This window comes from Pseudophryne corroboree, chromosome 1 (assembly GCF_028390025.1).
Source record: "Pseudophryne corroboree isolate aPseCor3 chromosome 1, aPseCor3.hap2, whole genome shotgun sequence".
In the NCBI taxonomy this organism is placed as follows: domain Eukaryota; kingdom Metazoa; phylum Chordata; class Amphibia; order Anura; family Myobatrachidae; genus Pseudophryne; species Pseudophryne corroboree.
Window position 1 is genome coordinate 836,610,876 of NC_086444.1, and position 15,889 is coordinate 836,626,764.

Below are 15,889 nucleotides of genomic sequence, written 5' to 3' on the forward strand. Positions count from 1 at the left end.
AACTCGGAATGAGGGCCTTTAGACTGCAAGTAGTGGCTGCTGGCCAGGCTCTGGGGAAGGGAGGTTTCTGGGCAACTGGAACACCCCCATCTCCCACGCGTTTGCCTATGTAGTTCGTCTTTTGGATGTGCTATGGGAGTGTCGCTGAAGTGTTTGCGTATACAGAGTGCAAAATCGCTCATGTAGGAGGCCATACTCTGATGGAAAATCTGAACCTGCTATAGGGATGGTGCGACCAATAGTGGCATCTATCGATGCACCAAGGAGTATTTTAGCTGCTACAGTCGCTGACAGTGGACATCTCAATCCGTGCACATTCAAACGCATGGATATACACCAGTGTAGGGCTCTGTAGCGTCATTTGCATAATGTTGCAGATGTGCAACACACACAACATTTTTACACTAGGTTGTACACAATCCACTCATGACCATGACCTGCTGAGGCTGTAAATGCCTTGCTGTTATCCAACAGTTGGGACTCCATTATGATTCCCGTTGACCATACACACCGCACAATTCTTCTCTGTCTGTGCACAGCCCACAGAAAAGATGGATCAGGGGAGCAGGGCCTGAAGCAGTACATATGGCAGCAATACAGGGGCCATCATCTGATAACCCCCAGAAGCTTCTGGACCCAATACCACCAGCAAAGCCCATGTTTATATTACAAAACACAAGGTTCTAGAGAGCTATGCTTGGTTCAGAGATATGAAGCAGTACAGATGAACTGAACACTTCAGCCTGAGATACATGTGAGCAGTGCACAGGCTTCCTGCTTTAACACAAGTCCACCATTTGCCTATTAATAAGGTAGGAGGAGCCAAAAAAGAAGTGCTTAAAACATAACCAATCAACAAATGATACACATTTCTTTTCTTTATATTGCAATGGGAATATTTGACTTGGGTGGGGAAATATAATCAGAAAGTTCAATTCCTTTTTACAATACCATTAACAACTTTCTGCAAGATACAGAAAAATATATCCTAGTGCCACCTGGAAGTATGATGCAACCTCATCTCACCCTGTTTCCATGGTAGCAGGAATCACAGACACAATAAAGTATATGATGTTGAGTTTGTCAGGCACTTTAAACATGACACTGAGACTGTCACCAAGCCTTAAACCTCTTTTTTTATGTTGCTTCTAGTCTACTCCATGAAAAAAAGGTTCTAAGTATGTGTAATAAAACTGAAAGCCTAAAGAAAAAATATGTTTCCAGCAAGGGTGGGGATGTTTTAACATATTTTGTGATGAAAAATGGTTAATTTCTCCCCTGGATTTGGCAACAGTATCTCTGTTGCATTCTATTTGGCTCCTAATTTGAGTTCAGGGGAGAAATATTATATTTGTCCCCAAGGTACTTCTATATTCTGTGCTGTTTCCAGGTTTTACTGAACATTGTGAAGCTTGACTTTAAGGCATAACTTTTACACACATACCATAAATGATTGTGCAACAGCCGTTAAACAATGAAGGTTCTGTTGTATATCCACCATCCACTAACTGCTACGTGCAGAAATACAATGATCCGCATATACTGTATAAATGTTGATGAATAAAACCATTCAGGTATATCATTTTCTTTTTTAAAGAGCACTAAACTGAAATGCATAACATTTCTAGATTATCTTTAATGTGCATGTATAGGTGTGTATATGTACAGAAACAATATACCTGTATATAATATGTACATTATTGTAAATGACAGTATAAGGATATTTGAAGACGAGTCACACAGTTTTACACAAAATTCAGCTAAATAATCACTTCATTCTGCATTTAGCGGAGAAATGTTGCATGTTTCACCATCAGAATTTGTCCTCGTGTTCCCAGTCCTGCACTAACCACACCATGCAGCAAGAAGATTGATGCCCATTGTCACAGCTGTATGAATAGACTTTAAATACATGCAGAATAGTGTCCTGCAAGAATACAGTGAACCAACAGTGACACTTGAAGAAAGACTCAGTCTGTAGGTGGAACAACACCAGTATCTTTGTTTAAGCTTTACACTGCTAAACTCTGATTCCCTCGAGGTATTAGCAGCTGAGTGAATCCTACTAATATATATGTAACAGCTCTGAAAGCAATTTGCAGAAACTCCTTTACTCCCAGAAGATGCTAAAAAAAAAAAATGACCAGTGAGATGTCATATAGTAAAAGATACAAAATCATCACTTTGTTTCCAGTGTTTTGTCAATATGAATACTTCAAGGCCACTCATTAAAAACCAGGAGATAGGTGTGTGTTTTTTTATCAACTCTTTTTGCAGGGATAGAAAAACCAACCAACTACATTACTTATTATTAATAGAATATTGTCAGAGCAGATGAGTAATATCACTAGGGATATGCACATGCGTCACTTGGCCCACACATGCACAGTGGAACTGAAAAGCCAGACTTGGGCTTTTGCTTCCACTTGATTATGGGTTTGTGAAAGGAACAGTTGATACCTTCTGCGCTATAAAGAGTCTTAGGAGGAAAGGTATAGATATATTTAGTGATATTGTTACCTTGGCTTAGACCAGTGGTTCCCAAACTCTGTCCTCAAGGACCAACAACAGTTCAAGTTTTCCAGATCTCCTTGCAGAATCGAAAGTGAAATAATTTGATCCACCTGTTGATCTTCTAAAATGTATCAGTGAGTAATGAATACACCTGTGCACCTGCTAGGTAACCTGGAAAAAATTAACTGTTGGGGGTCCTTGAGGACCGAGTTTGGGAACCAGTGGCTTAAACTATGGTATTCAAATGCAGACCCTCCAACATAACCCGCCCCACTAGGTACAAAATGCTCTGTTCCTGGACTTCCCTCTTAATTTATGATTTCCATCACCTGTGTTGAACTAGCTAAATGATAAGAAAGCTGTTTCTTCACAGGTGATTGCAATAATAAATTAAGAGGGAAGTCCAGAAACAGAGCATTTTGTACCTAGTGGGGCGGGTCATGTTGGAGGGTATGCAAATGTAATTTAAAAAAATTAATTGGGATTGGAGTTTTTGCTACTGTGTTTATCAGCACCATGGTGGGCTCATTGCAAGAGAGCATGCAGTTACTGTATATACAACAAGCAAGGCTGAGAGGCTTAGGGTGTGTACACACGGTGAGATTCGGACTTAACCGATTCTCACTGTGCAACGGGGGGCCGGGTCGGCACTTAGCCGGTATCGCAAGCACATAATGAGTGTGCTTGCGATCCTGGTACTGTGCAATTTTGGCTAAGTGTCAATCTTGACTATCTCTTCTATAGAGATAGTCAAGATTGACTTGCCTGCACAGTCTATTTTTTCTGCCGATGCCGACCGCGCGGGGCCGCGCATCGGCATCGAATCGGGATCGCAAGGTGACTGTCACCTTGTGATCTGCACTATCTTTTCTTCCGATTCTGACTATATAGTCAGAATCGGAAGAAAAGATCTCACCGTGTGTACACACCCTTACTGAGGCTGAGCAGCTGGTCTACCAAAGGCTTGAGAATTCAGACCAGCTCACATATACCAGGCTCAGTGACATTTGCATATTTTCACATAGCTGCTGCAACGGCATTTGCGTCCATCAGTCAGGTACACCAGCTTTTCAGCAAATGACAGATCATAAGTGTGCATCTAGAGTATAGGCAAACCAATGGAGAAAGGGGAGGGGGAGATGTTCCAGTTGCCTGGAAACCCGCTTCCCCACAACCTGGCCAGCAGCCACTACCGGCAGTATAAAGGGCGGAATTGATCTGCCGCACATGCCCAGTGGCAGTAGATTTTCCCACCAAGAAATGCACAGAACCCCTCATGACACCAGCAAATGATTTACATAAACTGATTAAACTTAAATTGTCCAGACAAAAATTTCCCAGCAGCAATCCTCAAGAACCTGGCATCTATGCGAGTTCTAACTTAGAAACCAAATCACCAGTATGTAAAGGATCGCGAAGAACAATGAATGAATTAAAAAATAATAGTAAAGAAGTGTAAACATGACAGTGGTTTTCGATAGAAATATTTATATTTTATAGCATAATGAAAACACATACATAAACAATTCATATAATAAAACAATATAAAATTATATCTACTTTCTCAGGCTTATCCAGTTCATAAATCTAGTGTAGACATGTGGAATTATAAAAGGAGCTGCTGCGACTCGGACAGCAATGAATAGCTCTCTGCCAGCGCACAGGAGCTGCACTGGAAGGGAGCTACCCGTCAAGCACAAAAGCATCGCCACTGTGCGATGCTTTTGAATTTGTGCGGTGGGGTAGAGCCAGACATGCGCTGGGCGTCCCCGCATGTGTTGCACGGCTACGATGAAGTCTGAATTAGGCCCAAGATTCCCTCAGCAAAATAAAATGGGGAACATAGACAAGAAAGCAAAAGTGAGAATATATTTTTGTAATACCTAGAGTGTTAGCAGATATAGTTATACCTTCATAATAGTTTGTTGTTCTATGCAGGGCCGGATCTAGACCTTGTGGCGCCCAGGGCGAAAGTTTCCTTTGGCCCCCCTTACCCCCCCTCCCTAACGGTGAAACGGGTTTAGTGTGTGCCGCAGATGCGCATAAAAAATGGGGGCGTAGCTTCATAGGAAAGGGGTGTGGTCAGTTTTTCTCCCTGTAGTTTTGCCCCCTGTAGAGTTGTGCACCCTGTAGAGCTGTGCCCCCTGCAGTTGTTGTGCCCCCAGTAGCTGTTATGCCCCCTGCAGCTGTGCCCCAGTAGCTGTGCCCCCTTCAGCTGTTGTGCCCCCTGCAGCTGTGCCCCCAGTAGCTGTTATGCCCCCTGCAGCTGTGCCCCCAGTAGTTGTGCCCCCTGCAGCTGTGCTGCCATTAGTTGTGGCCCCAGTAGTTGTGCCCCCCTTAGTGTGCCCAACAGAAGCTGTGCCCCTAGTAAAAAAAATACCAGCCCCGTTCCTGCTTCCCGACCACTGCACTCCGTCTCCGCCGCCGGCGCCACTCCTCATGACGTCTCTCCCATAGCGCCGCACAGAAAGTTCCTCTCCGCGAAGGGAAACTAGATGCTACCTCACTGCGCGTCTAGATTCCCTTTATGGAGAGGACCTTTTCTTAACCACCGCCGCCGCCATCCTAGTTAGTAGCGGCTGTTGCCACGGTGGCGAGCCCGGGACAGCGGCGCCCCAGGCAAAAGTCCTGCTTGCCAATGGCAAAAGCCGCTACTGGTTCTATGCATTATACTTTTATTTTTTAAAATACAGTGTCTTAGGGAAAACTGGGCTGGTTTATTTCATGCCTACATGTCAGATTATTTAAGTAAATTTCCTAGAGTCTGGAGGGCATAATGGCCCCTTGTGCCCACGCTAAAGGCAAATGAGAGCAGGTGCATGAGACAGGGGATGTAGTATGGCATGCCGGCGGCCGGGATCCTGGCAGACAGCATACTGGCACCGGGACCCCGACCGCCGGCATACCGACAGCTGGGCGAGCGCAAATAAGCCCCTCGTGGGCTCGCTGCGCTCGCCATGCTGCGGCCTCAGTGGCACGCTACGCACACCACGCTATATATTCTCCCTCCAGGGGGGTCGTGGACCCCCACGAGGAAGAATAATTGTCGGTATGCCGGGTGTCGGGATTCCGGCGCCGGTATACTGAGCGCCTGGATCCCAACAGCCGGCATACTGAATACCACCCTTAGACAGGTAGTACCAGTAATCACATATGGCAGCATCCACAGTAGGGTGAAGATGTATCAAACCTTGGAAAGAGATAAAGTAGAGAGAGAGATAAAGGGTTCCATGTATGAAGTGGAGTTAAGGGGGCTGAACAAAAAATGGGAAAAAAATACTTCAGCACACATCGCTTCTTGATATGTACTAACAGGATTTCTGTGCCTACAGCCTGCTAGCGCTAAGAACAGGCTTGAGTATCAGGGCTGAACCTGGGTCACTTAGAACTGCCCTATATAACTGTGGTAGCGCTAAGTGTCCCGGGAGAGGTCACTCACCGTCGAATGTCTTCTCCAGCGTTGGTATCACCAGCTGTAGCTGCCACTATCTGCTTCTCTTCACTTGAAGAAGCAGGACACTCTCTTTCAATTTGGCCAGATGTCAATAAAGTTTGTCAAATAAAAAATCTCTGCTGCAGCAGCAAGGGACTCAGGAAATAACAGGTGAGCCCACTTTGCAGAGGAAATGTGTCTGAGTGGCCATTGCTGAGGAGGTGACTTTACTTCCGCCCTCTTCAACATGGCCGTTCTTAGTGCAATTAGCGGTAGCTGCCTCCTACTTCCTGCTAATAACAGGCACTGATATACAGTATGGGAAGCAGAGCTGGCCCTAGGCACAGGCAAACCAGGCAAATGTCTAGGGCATTTGGAATGCCTAGGGGCACAAGTATTTATTATTTATTTATTACCAGTTATTTATATAGCGCACACATATTCCGCAGCGCTTTAAGAGAATATTTACCCATTCACATCAGTCCCTGCCCCAGTGGAGCTTACAATCTATATTCCCTACCACATGTACACACAGACACATTCATGCTAGGGTTAATTTTGTTGGGAGCCAATTAACCTACCAGTATATTTTTGGATTGTGGGAGGAAACCGGAGTACCCGGAGTAAACCCACGCAAGTATGGGGAGAATATACAAACTCTGCACAGTTAGGGCCATGGTGGGATGCCTATATTCTGTGTGTGACTGTGACTGTTTCTGCATACAAAATGCTACCTTACAGTGTATTGCTGGAAACCACTGTAATGTAGCATTTTGTATGCAGATTTAGCCACAGTCGCACACAGAATATATGTTATGCATGCCGCATAACATCTTAATCAGCAGAAGCTGCTTGTGCATCCTAGCCATATAGCAATGCAAATAAGATGGATTTTCGGCAAAAAAGGCGCCCGACTTTTTGGCAAAAAATTGCATCTCCTGCTGCATGGCGTATTGAGGCAAGCCGTGTGGGGACATATCCCTATCCAAGCAGAGGCAGAGATCACAGTATTAGCGGTTGTGTGAGTGCTGTGTGCAGGTGGGTTGGTTGTGCAATAGTGTTCAGCATATGTGTAAGGGGCATTATGTGTGTCATGTGTATAAATGCATTATAATGTACAGCATATGTGTAGGGACATTATGTGTGTCATTATGTGTATAAGGGCACTAATAATGTGCGGCATATGTGTAAGGGACATTATGTGTATAAGGTCATTGATAAAGGTTGGCATAATGTGTAAGGCGCATTATGTTTATAAGGACATCAATAATGTGTGTCATATGTGTAAGGGGCATTACTAATGTGTGGCAATATGTGTACAAGGTGCTCTATTGTGTTTTGCGTAATGTATAGAAAGGGCACTACTATGTGAACTAAAGTAAATAAGGAGCAATATGTTTTGGTGTAATGTGAATAAGGCGCAATTCAGTGTGATATAAAGTGTATATAAGGGGCACTACTGTGAGGAGAAATGTATATAAGGTAAAGTGGTACTATTGTGTGATGTAATGTGAATAAGGGACACTATCGCATGATAAAATGTGAATAAAGTTGCACTATTGTGTGTGGCCTAATTTGAAATGGGGGTACTATTGTGTGGCCTTCCCAGCAAAAACATGCCCCTTTTTGATCTGTGTGTTGAATGTGCGCACTGTTCCTATTTAAAATAAAGGGGGTAGGAGCACCAAAATGAGGACTGCTATGGGTGAGGGGTGATGTGCTGGGAAAGGGGTGCAGAGTCAGAGGTGAAACTAGCGGCGGTGCTAGGGGGCATCAGCCAAAAACTTGCCTAGGACATCATATTGGTTAGGGCCGCCTCTGATGGGAAGCAAATTGGATGTGGTTGACAATTGTTCTGTGAGAAGAGGAATTAATTGTCCTTTGTGTAGCCAGACTATTATTTGTTTTTGTATTTATTCACCTATAATCAACAGACTTTTTAGGCGTTTTGTATTTTTTTTATTTTGAATGTATACCTACAGTATAATCCAGTATGAATGAACAGCACATTTTATACAGTGCCCATAAAGATTAATAATTAATGGTACTCATAGGGATCAATGATACTGTATGTGTCATTATGCCACCAGGGGACAAGGCCTAACAACGAGAAACACATGGTCCCGTCCCCATCCCCAGTAGGCAGCATCTACCATCCAAGCTTTTCACATAGGTGAGAAATAAAAAGTAGGCAAGTGCAGTTTGCCTAGTTATCATTCTGAATACGCATTGATGAGAGATGTTCTGCATAGTGGCAGTATGCAGGCAAACTGTGCTGCAAAAAGAGTACATTACATGATACAGGGATTGCTAATGTCTTGGTTAGTAACAGTACCCAAGGGCATCAATTCCCAAGTCTTGAACCAGAATGAGGGAAAGCTCACCAGATTTTCTGTACTTAAGAAGCTGGAGGTAACATGGTTCAAGCGGGTGTAGTATGTTATCCCGACCGCTGGCATACCGACAGCTGGGCGAGCGCAAATGAGCCCCTTGCGGGCTCGCTGCACTCACCACGCTATCTATTCTCCCTCCAGGGGGGTCGTGGACCCCCAAGAGGGAGAAAAGCTGTCGGTATGCCGGCGGTCGGGATTCCGGCGCCGGTATGCTGGTTGTCGGGAGCCCGGCTACCGGCAAACTGAAGACCACCCGGTTCAAGCCCCCACAGACAAGTAAGCATTTGAAAACTTCCAAAACATTTTGCACCACACTCATCACCCCAAAGATTACACGCTGAGAGATTTATATCAACACAGATAACCTGAACCTGGATGGAAGAGTTTCACCTACAATTATGGACTCCATCCACTAGCCGGCAGCTTCCTGGGAGTCCTGCGATTGCGATTTGCTACTTGACTGTACTTTTTACATCTGATTTATCGCATGCGATCTAACGTACTGCGATCCATCTGATGCGATAAATCTCAAATGACATATTTTACCTGTTATTTACACATGTGATTTATCTGATGGGATGGGCAAATAAGCATATATAATCAGCAGCCATTTGCAGTTCTTTGCACAATCTGCTCTGTGACTAGTGAGGCTGGTTTATACCTTCCGAGCGTTCCACATTGCTACCGTGCACTGCTTTGTTTTGCTTGTCTTAACAAAGTGCTATATCCTATTCTGCTATGGATGGATCCCTATCACTATAACCTCTTGGCAGCCTATGGCTTTCTAAAGAGGAGATGTGAGAGGGAATAGTGTTATCCGCTACTGCTGCTGCGCATGTGTATGGGAGTGTCCAAGGTGCCAGTGAAGGGACTTCCTCCGAGCAGTCGCATGCTGTCGGATCGCAGGTGTATGCGCTGCGATGTGCACCTATTTACATGCGATTGCGAGAAATATTATTGTCAGCCCGTAAGATCTGCGACTCCAATGGGAGGTGCACAGAAATGCGCCTCGCATCAGAAATGCCCAAAAATGACATGCAATGTGACACTTTTCATCCGATCCGTTGCACTAATTTGTCACAATCGGATGAAAAGTGGCCATATCGCACTAGTGGATGGGGGCCTTAACAAACACAGGGGATAATTCAAACCTGATCGCTAGGGTGCATTTTTTGCATCCCTGCGATCAGGTAGTCTCCGCCTACAGGGGGAGGGTATTTGCTGTGTGCAGGTGTGCGATCGCATTTGTTGGAGAGCTGCACAAACATGAGTTACTCAGTCGCTGTGATGATCGGGGCCGGAGCTGACGTCAGAAACGTCAGCTCCTGCTGACGCCTGGTCCCTCCTGCATTTTCCTGGACACACCGACAAAACGGTCAGTTACCACCCACAAATGGCATTTTCCTGTCAGTCACCGTGCAATCGCTTTTTTTAGCACCATCCCTTCGCTATGCACCGATGCCCGATGCAGTCGTCTGACGCGCCGAATCATTGCGGTGCATATGCATATGCAGTATAGGCCTAATCGCCCGCTTTGCGAAAATGCACAGCAACGATCAGGTCTTAATTGCCCCCACAGTTTCAACTCTATTACACAAAAGTTGTCAATAAATTCCCCTAGAAGAGCACTGAGGGGATTGAAGTTTGACAACATACCAACCCACCTATTGTGTTAATTACTCACAAACCAAATCCTTAAATAGATAAAAGTAATGAAACATTTCATCACTACACCAGTAAATTGCATTCAGTGTTTGCTATGTTGGATGTACTTAATTATTGGCTACTTAGTGATTATCTTTTTTTTCTTATTACCAGCGTGTGTCATTTACATTATTTTTATTGCCACATTTCAGTGATTTATTATTTAGATATAAAGTGCTTGAGGACATCTGTATGCTTTTACTGAACTGTCTACTTGTCACGTTTTACACATAATTCATTCTGTGCCAAGGGGCACAGAGTCGCTGTCACCTCTTGTGCCAAAGTGCTTAATGCAGCATTTGGACTCCACTTAAGCTGTAGGACAAATGTGCCAGAAGAGATGAAGTCACTCATATAAAATCACAGCGACAAATTGAGTCTGTAGGCGGAACACCTGCATCTTTGTTTAAGCTTTACACAAATGCTGCTTTCCACACACCATTAACAGCTAATGAGTGAATCCTGCTCATATTTAAAGCATTAATTGCACATCTTGCCACTGTTAAAAGATGTAGCACCTTGATGTAATCACTGGCCTTGTTTTCAGAAAGAAACAGGTGACTGAACAGAGTAGTGAAAGGGCTGCAGATATTTTATACGAGTTACGTTTTCTTTTGACCTCACTGACCTCCCCCTGTGCTTTGAACAACACCCTGTCTTTAAAACTGTAGCATTTTGCTGATGGCCTGTCACAGTTGTTGTTTTGTCATGATGCTATATACAGGATCTGATTACCTTAACAACCCTGATCATTATACAGGTTGAGTATCCCATATCCAAATATTCCGAAATACGGAATATTCCGAAATACGGACTTTTTTGAGTGAGACTGAGATAGTGAAACCTTTGTTTTTTGATGGCTCAATATACACAAACTTTGTTTAATACACAAAGTTATTAAAAATATTGTATTAAATGACCTTCAGGCTGTGTGTATAAGGTGTATATGAAACATAAATGAATTGTGTGAATGTACACACACTTTGTCTAATGCACAAAGTTATAAAAAATATTAGCTAAAATGACCTTCAGGCTGTGTGTATAAGGTGTATATGTAACATAAATGCATTCTGTGCTTAGATTTAGGTCCCATCACCATGATATCTCGTTATGGTATGCAATTATTCCAAAATACAGAAAAATCCGATATCCAAAATTCCTCTGGTCCCAAGCATTTTGGATAAGGGATACTCAACCTGTATATGCTTTTCAGAGACATTCCAGAATACTAATTTAAATGGATTCTGCATGAAAGACAATGCACAGAACCTTTGTTACTAAGCAGACTGTGGGCCTAATTTAGACCTGATCGCATCAGCAAATTTGTTAGCTAATGGGCAAAACCATGGGGGTCATTCCGAGTTGTTCGCTCGTTATTTTTTTCTCGCAACGGAGCGATTAGTCGCTAATGCGCATGGGCAATGTCCGCAGTGCGACTGCGCCAAGTAAATTTGCTATGCAGTTAGGTATTTTACTCACGGCATTACAAGGTTTTTTCTTCGTTCTGGTGATCGTACTGTGATTGACAGAAAGTGGGTGTTTCTGGGCGGAAACTGGCCGTTTTAAGGGTGTGTGCGAAAAAACGCTACCGTTTCTGGGAAAAACGCGGGAGCGGCTGGAGAAACGGAGGAGTGTCTGGGCGAACGCTGGGTGTGTTTGTGACGTCAAACCAGGAACGACAAGCACTGAACTGATCGCACTGGCAGAGTAAGTCTCAAGCTACTCAGAAACTGCACAGAGAAGTCTTTTCGCAATATTGCAAATCTTTCGTTCGCAATTTTGATAAGCTAAAATTCACTCCCAGTAGGCGGCGGCTTAGCGTGTGCAAAGCTGCTAAAAGCAGCTTGCGAGCGAACAACTCGGAATGACCACCCATGTGTAGTGCAGGTGGGTCAGATATAACATGTGCAGAGAGAGTTATAGGCCCTACACACTGGGCGATTTAACTGCAAGATATGAACGATCTCGTTCATTAATGAACGAGAACGTTCATATCGAGCAGTGTGGAGGCAACAGCGATGAACGATGCGTGGCCCCGCGCTCGTTCATCGCTGGTGCCCTGTCGGCTGTGCATGCAGGCCAATATGGACGATCTCGGGGGCCCCGGGAAAGTTGGGGAAGTCTACCGTTTTCCCTGACAGCACCCCTACCCCCACCCCTCGGATGCACACAGCAGAGAACAAGTGGGCAGTCCGAGGGGATCTGCTGACGCGATTTGCGCTGAATCGTGTCATCGTAGCTCTGCCCCCACTCTACAGTGCCTGTTTTGTCTGCAATGTAGAGCGGGGGCGGAGACACAATGACGTGATTGTGATACCACACCCTGGACCACCCACCTCCCTGCCGGCCACACCTTCGGACAGCCCACCTGGTCACCGGCCACACCCCCATGTGCCCACATCTCTGTCACCTCCTGGAGGAGGGGCAGCAAAGTAGGCAAGCATGTCTCTAAGAGACATTATTAATAAGATGAAGGGCACACTAATTAGCGTCTCCTAGATCCAGGTACCCTAGGAAGCTGCCTAAAGCTGCCTAATGGTAGAGCATTCCCAGGTTGGGATTCTGCTTATTGCACACCAGGCCCTGGATAAAAGTTTAGGTAAAATAATTTCTGCTGCGGGGTACACTGGGCTCCACAGGAATGACATTGGGGTGTAGAGTAAGATCTTGATCCGAGGCACCAACAGGCTCAAAGCTTTGACCTTCTTCCCAAGATGCATAGCGCCGCCTCCTCTATAACCCCGCCTCTGTGCACAGGAGCTCAGTTTTGTAGTTGGTGCCATGCAGTAAGCAGGCATACAACAGGGGGGCTGCTCCAGCAGCCCTGAGAGAAGCTTTTAAAGAATATTGAAGACTTCAAGGGCTGCAGCAGAGACACTGACTGTGTTAGATGTCAGTCAGACATCTCCTGCTGCAGCTCCATCACCTCCCCCAGCGGCGCTGTACACTCCCGCGCCCTGGTTGCCGGGTACCTACAACGGAGGCTCCGGTTTTCTTCCAAGTTAGTCACACACACGACCGCTGTACTCCCGGATCGCATGGCCGCACTCAGGGAGGAGGTAAGGGGTCCCCTCGACGGGACCCGCTGTAAATCGCGATCCCGCGCACTGGCGTCGACACTGTGGTAGTACCGGGACCCCAATAGACCACCAGGGCATGGGCACAGGTCGGTTTTCTCTCATAAAACCGTTTTATTAAGCCCCCAGTACCCATTGGTGAAGTCCAGCAGGGGGATAAGGCTTTGACCTGTAGCCCCTCCCCCAACCCCAGGGCGCCATTTAGAGTAAATGTTCCCGCCCTGGAGCTGCATATCTCTCTCCCCCTCACTCCCTGTCAGCGTTTGGGCGCCATTTTAGCAAGCAGAGCTGATCCTGGGACTGTTTGGGCAAATCCTCCTCTTTAAAGCCGCCTGCCTGTCAGCGCTGTGCATTTTACAGGACACTTAAATATTCTACATGTCTGCTGACAGTGTTAGTAAAAAAAAGGTGCATTTAGTTAGGGTTATTTAGTACAAGTACCCTGTGATATACATCCAGTCTTTACTGTGCATTGTTATACCTATTAAGTGTATTATTATTAGAGATGAGCGGGTTCGGTTCCTCGAGATCCGAACCCCCCCGAACTTCACCTATTTTACACGGTTCCGAGGCAGCCTTGGATCTTCCCGCCTTGCTCGGTTAACCCGAACGCGCCCAAACGTCACCACCATTTTCTCTCGTGCATTGGAGATTGAACGAAGAGGACGTGGCTGCGTTCTCTCCCTGAAAAGCTCCGTAATCTGTGCTCAGTGTGCTGCAAATATCTGTGCTCAGTGTGCTGCAAATATCTGTGCTCAGTGTGCTGAAAATATCTACGTTCTCTGCCTGAAAAGCTCCATATCTGTGCTAAGTGTGCTGCAAATATCTGTGCTCAGTGTGCTTCATTTTGGTGACCAACAGTATATAGTAGAGATGAGCGGGTTCGGTTTCTCTGAATCCGAACCCGCCCGAACTTCATGGTTTTTTTCACGGGTCCGAGCAGACTCGGATCCTCCCGCCTTGCTCGGTTAACCCGAGCGCGCCCGAACGTCATCATGACGCTGTCGGATTCTCGCGAGACTCGGATTCTATATAAGGAGCCGCGCGTCGCCGCCATTTTCACACGTGCATTGAGATTGATAGTGAGAGGACGTGGCTGGCGTCCTCTCCATTTAGATTATAAGAGAGAGAGATTTACTGGAGTTTAGGACTAGGAGGAGTACTGTAGAAGTGTAGAGAGTGCAGAGAGTTTACTAGTGAGTGACCACCAGACAGTGCAGTTTATTTAATATATCCGTTCTCTGCCTGAAAAAAGCGATACACACAGTGACTCAGTCACATACCATATCTGTGTGCACTGCTCAGGCTCAGCCCAGTGTGCTGCATCATCTATATATATTATATATCTGTCTGACTGCTCAGCTCACACAGCTTATAATTGTGGGGGAGACTGGGGAGCACTGCAGTGCCAGTTATAGGTTATAGCAGGAGCCAGGAGTACATAATATTATATAGTGAGTGACCACCAGACAGTGCAGTTTATTTAATATATCCGTTCTCTGCCTGAAAAAAGCGATACACACAGTGACTCAGTCACATACCATATCTGTGTGCACTGCTCAGGCTCAGCTCAGTGTGCTGCATCATCTATATATATTATATATCTGTCTGACTGCTCAGCTCACACAGCTTATAATTGTGGGGGAGACTGGGGAGCACTGCAGTGCCAGTTATAGGTTATAGCAGGAGCCAGGAGTACATAATATTATATTAAAATTAAACAGTGCACACTTTTGCTGCAGGAGTGCCACTGCCAGTGTGACTGACCAGTGACCTGACCACACTGACCACCAGTATAGTTAGTAGTATACTTATATTGTGATTGCCTGAAAAAGTTAAACACTCGTCGTGTGACTTCACTTGTGTGTTGTTGTTTTTTTTATTCTATAAAAATAAAACTCATTCTGCTGACAGACAGTGTCCAGCAGGTCCGTCATTATATAATAATAAGATTTTACTTACCGATAAATCTATTTCTCATAGTCCGTAGTGGATGCTGGGGACTCCGTCAGGACCATGGGGAATAGCGGCTCCGCAGGAGACAGGGCACAAAAGCAAGCTTTTAGGATCACATGGTGTGTACTGGCTCCTCCCCCTATGACCCTCCTCCAAGCCTCAGTTAGGTACTGTGCCCGGACGAGCGTACACAATAAGGAAGGATCTTGAATCCCGGGTAAGACTCATACCAGCCACACCAATCACACCGTACAACTTGTGATTTGAACCCAGTTAACAGTATGATAACAATGAAGTAGCCTCTAAAAAAGATGGCTCACAACAATAATAACCCGATTTTTTTTTTTTTTTTTTTTTTTTTTGTAACAATAACTATGTACAAGTAATGCAGACAATCCGCACTTGGGATGGGCGCCCAGCATCCACTACGGACTATGAGAAATAGATTTATCGGTAAGTAAAATCTTATTTTCTCTAACGTCCTAGTGGATGCTGGGGACTCCGTCAGGACCATGGGGATTATACCAAAGCTCCCAAACGGGCGGGAGAGTGCGGATGACTCTGCAGCACCGAATGAGAGAACTCCAGGTCCTCCTCAGCCAGGGTATCAAATTTGTAGAATTTAGCAAACGTGTTTGCCCCTGACCAAGTAGCTGCTCGGCAAAGTTGTAAAGCCGAGACCCCTCGGGCAGCCGCCCAAGATGAGCCCACCTTCCTTGTGGAATGGGCATTTACAGATTTTGGCTGTGGCAGGCCTGCCACAGAATGTGCAAGCTGAATTGTACTACAAATCCAACGAGCAATAGTCTGCT

At 45.4% G+C, this 15,889-nt stretch overlaps 1 protein-coding gene across 6 annotated transcripts in view; it reads right to left on the reverse strand.

Moving 5' to 3' along the window:
• ARHGAP24 (Rho GTPase activating protein 24) overlaps positions 1–15,889 on the reverse strand; it is a 1,566,862-nt gene that overhangs the window by 529,701 nt on the left and 1,021,272 nt on the right. The window contains exon 1 of one of the 6 annotated variants that reach the window (XM_063919889.1): positions 2,521–2,595. The exons of the other annotated variants lie outside the window; for them this stretch is intronic. The gene's annotated coding sequence lies outside the window, so the exon portion shown is untranslated. Of the gene's footprint in view, positions 1–2,520; positions 2,596–15,889 lie in introns of those variants that run through there. 6 annotated transcript variants of the gene reach the window in all.